This window comes from Coffea arabica, chromosome 2c, assembly GCF_036785885.1.
Source record: "Coffea arabica cultivar ET-39 chromosome 2c, Coffea Arabica ET-39 HiFi, whole genome shotgun sequence".
Taxonomy (NCBI): domain Eukaryota; kingdom Viridiplantae; phylum Streptophyta; class Magnoliopsida; order Gentianales; family Rubiaceae; genus Coffea; species Coffea arabica.
In genome coordinates this window covers 54,704,283-54,711,227 of record NC_092312.1, presented here as the reverse complement: position 1 = coordinate 54,711,227, position 6,945 = coordinate 54,704,283, and positions in this window count along the sequence as shown.

The following is a 6,945-nucleotide window of genomic DNA, read 5'->3' as shown; positions in this document are numbered from 1 at the left end:
CGGACGTCCGAAAAATTCCAAGATAACTTGCTAGCTCTCGGCCCAAGGTCGGACGCTGTGCTGTCGGACGACAAAGAACTTATCGGACGTCCGAACCTCAACTTGGCTATCATCGGACGATTGGTTCGGACGATGATTCGATCGTCGGACGTCCGACAGCCCCAACGGCTAGTTGACTCTTCAGCTGCCTTCTATCCGTTGGAAGCATTGATGAACCCCATTTCTGGATCCCTTTAAAATCAAACTGGTCTAAACGAAGTAAGAACTTTTGCACACTTTGTTTACAAGATCTAGTGAGATATTTTAGCTAGAAAATAGTCTCCAAAGCAGATTTGTTTTAAAGTGGTGTGAATTTCTGTTGAGCATTTCTTTTGTGGTTGAAAGGATCTTTAGTGTAGCTTTGTTGAGGGTTTTCTGAGTGATTGTAAAACTTCTTGGCTTGACTAAGTGAGGCTTAGGGCAAGAAGGAAGTGCTCCCTCCATTGTACATCTAGTTGATCTTCGTTCATCAAAGAGAAGTTGCTCTTCCTAGTGTTTGGTCTTCAAGTTTGGGTAAAGCTTGGTAGACACTTGGTTTGTTTCTCTATTTTACATTTCTGTTTAATAAAATCTTCATTGCTTATCTATACTTGCTTCTCTGATCAATATTGCTATTGTCTTCTAATCTACTTTGTTGATCATTACTAAAAAGGAAGGTAAATTTTCATTAAAGAAAAAGTGTTTAAACTTGGTTAAGATTTTAATCAAACCAATTCACCCCCCCTCTTGGTTGTCTGTGGGACTAACAATTGGTATCAGAGCTTGGTCTCCTTGAGATTAAGCTCTAACGGCTTGGAGTAAAGATGACAATCAGTCATGCTATGTTTGTTGAGGGGCAATCTGCTAGAGCAAAGAGAAACATTGCTCTAAAGACTACTCAAGGTGAAGATGATACAGCTCACTTGGATGATGAAAACTCAGATGGTGATGATAATGATCTTGCTCTCATCACCAGAGGCTTCAAGAGAATCTTGAATAAAAGAAAGTTTAGAAGGGGAGGACCTAGCAATCAATTCCAGAATCAGCCATCTATCACAAAGTATAAAGGTAAACAAGATTTCAACAAGAAACAGTTGGATAAATGCTTCGAATGTGGACAGATTGGACATTATGCAAACGAATGCCCCATGAAGAAGATGAAAGATGGAAAAGCTGATCGAAAGCCAAGATTCAACAATTTTCAGATTACTTGGAATGAATGCAACTCCGAAGGAGAAGTTGAAGAAGAAGAAGAATCTGCTCAAATGGCCTTCATGGCTATTGGAGATAATGAGGTAACTTCCACACACTCTCAATCTGAAAGTGATAATGATGAAGATGATGATCTTGAATCTTTTGTTGAAAAGCTGCATAATGCCTTGAAGGAATCTTATGATAAAAACAAGCAGTTAAAACAGAAAATGGCTTTTCTCATTCAAGAAAATGCAAGTCTTTTTCAACAAAATAAACAACTAAAGACCGACAATGAAAGTCTTGTAAGAGCCGGATGTAATGTTCAAGATGAGCTTGATAGAAAGACAAATATTTGTGAAATGCTGAAGGAAAGACAGGGTGATTTGAAAAAAAAGATGGACAACTTGGATGAGACTCTGAAAGCAAGAAAGCAGGAGTTTAGCAAAAGGAACATGTTATTTACCCATCCTACTACTTTTCAAAGAACATTTGCACACAACAAAATTGCACATGGGTTCACAACATATAGAAGAGGTGGATTGAGATATATCAAACCAGTACATGTTAAGGACTCTTCCATTTTGTGTGGTTTTTGTTGTCAAAGAGGGCATTTGAAAGGTAATTGCTATGTGAAAAGAAATCTGAACAAAGGGATGAAGTGCATGTGGTTAGTTAGATACAATGCTAACTATTATGGACCCAAAAATTAAAAAGGGTACCAAAAACCCTTTCTTTTCAGGAAAAATGCTCAAACAAGTCCAAATGGTTCATTGATAGCGGTTGCTCAAGGCACATGACCGGTGATCCTTCCTTGTTCATAAAGCTGAAATCAAAATCAAGTGGAAAGGTAACATTTGGTGATGATGTGAAAGCTAAGACAATTGGAATAGGTGATGTTGGTAAGGATGGTGAAACTTTTGTTCATAATGTGCTCTTGGTTGATAACTTAGGTTATAACTTGCTTAGTGTTAGTCAATTGTGTGATAAAGACTTGTATGTGTTGTTTAAAAAGCTTGAATGCATTGTACTTGATTCCAAATATAATGTTGTGTTCAAAGGAAAGAGGTTTAATGACATATATATTGTGATTCTTGATAAAGTTGATTCTTCTAGCTTAAAATGTCTTAAAGCTTCAAATGAAGATCCTTGGTTGTGGCATAGAAGACTTTGTCATTTTAACATGGACTTACTAAAGGAAATTTCGAAAAAGGAACTAGTTAGAGGCTTGCCAAAAATCAGTTTTGAAAAGGATAAAATATGTGATGCATGTCAATTTGGTAAGCAAACAAAAGTTTCTTTTAAAACAAAGAAGTGTGTATCTACTTCAAAACCCTTAGAACTCTTGCATCTTGACTTATTTGGCCCTACTCAAATCTCTAGCTTGGGTGGTAAGAAATACTGTTTTGTGATTGTGGATGATTATTCTAGATACACTTGGGTGATATTTCTTGCTCATAAAGATGATGCCTTCAAGAATTTTACTTCATTGTTTGCTAAAGTGCAAAATCTGCTTGGTTTAAAAATTGTTAGAATTAGAAGTGATAATGGAACCGAATTCAAATTTTGTGGTTTTCCAGAATTTTGTGATTATAATGGTATAACTCATGAGTTTTCTATTGCAAGGACTCCACAGCAAAATGGTGTTGTAGAAAGGAAAAACAGGACTCTCCAAGAGGCTGCTAGAACTATGTTGAATGAATGTAGATTGCCTAAATACCTTTGGGCTGAAGCGGTAAACACTGCATGTTATGTGATGAATAGAATTCTCTTGAGACCTATTTTGAAGAAAACTCCTTATGAACTGATTTTTGATAAGAAACCTACGGTTGGTTATTTCAAAGTATTTGGTTGTAAATGCTTTATTTTGAATCTAAAGGAACATCTTGGCAAGTTTGATAAAAAATCTGATGAAAGAATATTTTTGGGATATTGTGAAAATAAAAGAGGATATAGAGTTTTTAATAGAAGGACTCTTGTGATTGAAGAAGCTATACATATAACATTTGATGAAGCCAATGATGATAATTCCAAAAGTTTGTGTGAGGATGATGATGTAGGTGTTCGAGAAGGAATGGAAAAGCTATCAATTGGGAATGAAGGAAGTTCTAAACCAGCAGCAACTGAAATGGAAAATGAAGTTCATAATGATCAAGAAGTGGAAGATGAAGACAAAAATGATGATCCACTCAAAGATCTTCCCAAGGCTTGGAAATTCAGCCAAAATCATCCAAAAGAACTTATAATTGGTGATCCATCCGAGAAGGTAAACACTCGTTCCTCATCTAGAAAATTGATTGATAATTTTGCTTTAGTTTCTCTTTTTGAACCTAAAAATATCAATGATGCTTTAAAGGATGAAAACTGGATTTTGGCTATGCAAGAGGAACTTAATCAATTTGAGAGAAATGAAGTTTGGACACTTGTTGATAGACCTCAAAATCAGCCTATCATTGGCACAAAGTGGATTTTTAGAAATAAGTTGGATGATAAAGGTGTTGTTGTAAGAAATAAAGCCAGATTAGTTGCTAAAGGATATGCACAAGAAGAAGGAATTGATTTTGATGAAACATTTGCTCCCGTAGCAAGATTAGAATCTATTAGAATGCTTCTTGCTTTTGCTTGCTTCAAAGGTTTCAAATTGTTTCAAATGGATGTTAAAAGTGCCTTTTTAAATGGTTTTATTGATCAAGAAGTGTATGTGGATCAACCCCCCGGTTTTGAAAATACAAAATTTCCAAGTCATGTGTTTAAACTTTCTAAAGCTTTATATGGTTTAAAACAGGCTCCAAGAGCTTGGTATGAAAGATTAAGTGGGTTCTTGATTGAAAAAGGTTTCAAAAGGGGTGTTGTGGACACCACACTTTTTACTAAGCATGTGTTGAAAGACCTTCTTATTGTGCAAATATATGTTGATGATATTATTTTCGGTGCTACTAATGAGTATCTATGTAAGGAGTTTTCCACCACTATGCAAAATGAATTTGAAATGAGTATGATGGGAGAATTAAATTTCTTCCTTGGACTTCAAATACATCAAGCTCTTGAGGGAATTTTTATAAATCAAGCAAAATATACCAAGGAATTGCTGAAAAGGTTTGGCATGGAGGACTCAAAACAAGTTGGAACTCCAATGTGCACTTCTACAAAGCTTGACAAAGATGAAGAAGGTAATCATGTGGATGAAAAGCATTATAGAGGTATGATCGGAAGCCTACTTTATTTAACCGCAAGTAGACCTGATATTATGTTTGCTGTTTGCTTGTGTGCTAGATTTCAATCTTGTCCAAAAGAATCACATTTGAATGCTGTAAAAAGAATTTTTAGGTATTTGAAAGGTACATTAGACTATGGTCTTTGGTATACTAGATCTAATGAGTTTGCTCTATATGGTTATTCGGATGCTGATTTTGGAGGTTGTCATGTGGATAGAAAGAGTACGAGTGGAACTTGTCATTTTCTTGGAAATTGTTTAGTCTCTTGGTTTAGCAAGAAACAATGTGCAATCTCTTTGTCTACCACCGAGGCGGAATATATTGCCGCTAGTGCATGTTGTGCTCAACTTCTATGGATGAAGCACACTTTGAATGATTTTGGATTGTTGTATGACTGCATGCCTGTATTCTGTGATAATACTAGTGCTATCAATTTGACCAAAAATCCTATTCATCATTCTAGGACAAAACACATAGATATAAAGCATCACTTTATTCGTGATCTTGTTCAAAAAGGTGAAATTTGTGTAAATTATGTTTGTTCTAAAGATCAATTTGCTGATATTTTTACGAAAGCTTTGCCATTAGAACAGTTCATTCATCTAAGATCAAAATTAGGAATAATCGAAAAATCATCTTAATTTTCTTTGGGTCTTCGGACGTCCGAAAGAAGATGAACGGACGTCCGATGATGTTCTTCAGTCATTTTCCAGATTGCGCCTGTTCGGACGCAGCTGTCGGACGCACAACTTCGGTCGGCCGTCCGACAGTGCAACGGCTCATTTTTTAAATCAACTTTCTTCCTTATTTGCTTCAGTCTCTTCATATCCTATTTCCTCTCGGACGAAAACTCTCTCTTCCCTCACTCTCAAATTCGTACCATTCTGTAGCTACCATTCCCAAATTGACTCAACCAAAACATTTCCCCATCGTTTGCGTTTCATTTCTCCTGATCATTTCACCAAACTGAGTAACATTTCGCAAATCCCCAAATTTTCCTCACAACCCTACTCTTGCATAACCGCTCTGTCAAATCTCGTTCAAGGTGTTTTTGTCCCAAAATTTCTGTGCGATTCACTTCCCTACTGCTGTGTGCATCATTTGCATCCTCCATTCCACACATTTAGAACAATGGTGAATCTAAGGGGAGGAAAAGTTACTGCCGGACGCAAGCATCCACTCAGGGATGAGGATGAGGATCTTCCTACTGTCAAACGGACATCCAAACGCTTCAAAAGGGGAGCTATCAAGGGTCAAATGTCACGGCCTACTCCACAACCCACATCTCAGCCTGAATCTGGACAGGGGACCTCCTCTCAACCGCCTCCAAAATCAGTCCCTCTCCCTCCATTCTTTGATGATGCTGCAAAAGACAAATACGCCTGGATATCACAGAAGGGTGTCATCCCTCAAAGAACCGTAAACCCCTCTGAATTTCACTCCATAGGTTTAGAATCCATTCTGAATCTATTTGCTTTCCAGAAATGGTCACATCTCATTTCCATGCCAAATGTCTACTACCCTGATATGCTGCATCAATTTTTTGCCAACCTTAGGAAAGGAACTGACCAAACTGAGATCATGTCTAGGGTAAATGGGGTAGACCTAATCTTTGATTCTGATACTGTAAATTCCATTCTAAAGACTACCATTGAACGTTCATGCAAAGATAAGGTTGCTAATTTCTTTTCTTATGAAGAGCTTCCTACTGCTGCAAATCATTTTGATGGGACAAAAATGTTAACCTATTTCAAAAGAAGTTTTTCCTCACCTGCTGATGCTAAATTGAATGATCTGGCTCCTGTGAATTTAATTGCTTTTTCTATCATTTCAAACCTGCTTGTGCCCACTGATGGGCACAGAACTGATGCAAACAAAATGGAGTTGTATCTCTTTTATTGTTTTCGAGAAAAAATTCGGATTGATTTTGGTTTTGTCATGTGCAAGTTTTTACTTCGCTATGCTACTGACTCTCGAAGAAAACTTTCCTATGGAAAGTTTCTTCAAAAGATTTTTGACTTTTACAAAGTTCCAATTCTAGGTGTGTGTCCAAAAGAAGCATCTTCTTATGCCTTTACCAGAGCATATTTTGAAAGAAAAAATCTTGTTTTTAAAGATAATCTGTGGGCATATAAGGGGGCATCATCTAGTGAACAAAGGTCCAAGACTGTACATGATCCTTCACCCATTTTACTCACTCCCATTCACCCTAGGAAATCTGCCACTAGACCATCTTCCTCTTCCAGTAATGAAGTAATTGAGCTTCTTCATGAACTCAAACAGCATGTTCTTCTTCTAGAACATGGCCTAATGCTCACCATGTCTTCTGAGCAGCAAACTGCCTTTCTTGACAAAAAGAATCTTCTTTTTCCTCCACCTGTGGTTGAGGAAGTCTCACATGACAAAGAACCTCGAACCACTGATCCAGGTTCATCAGTTCCAGATCCGAATCCAGCAACTCCTGTGACTCCTCATGGCCCTTCCACATCAGACAAAGGCAAGGCACCAATTGTAGAAGCTG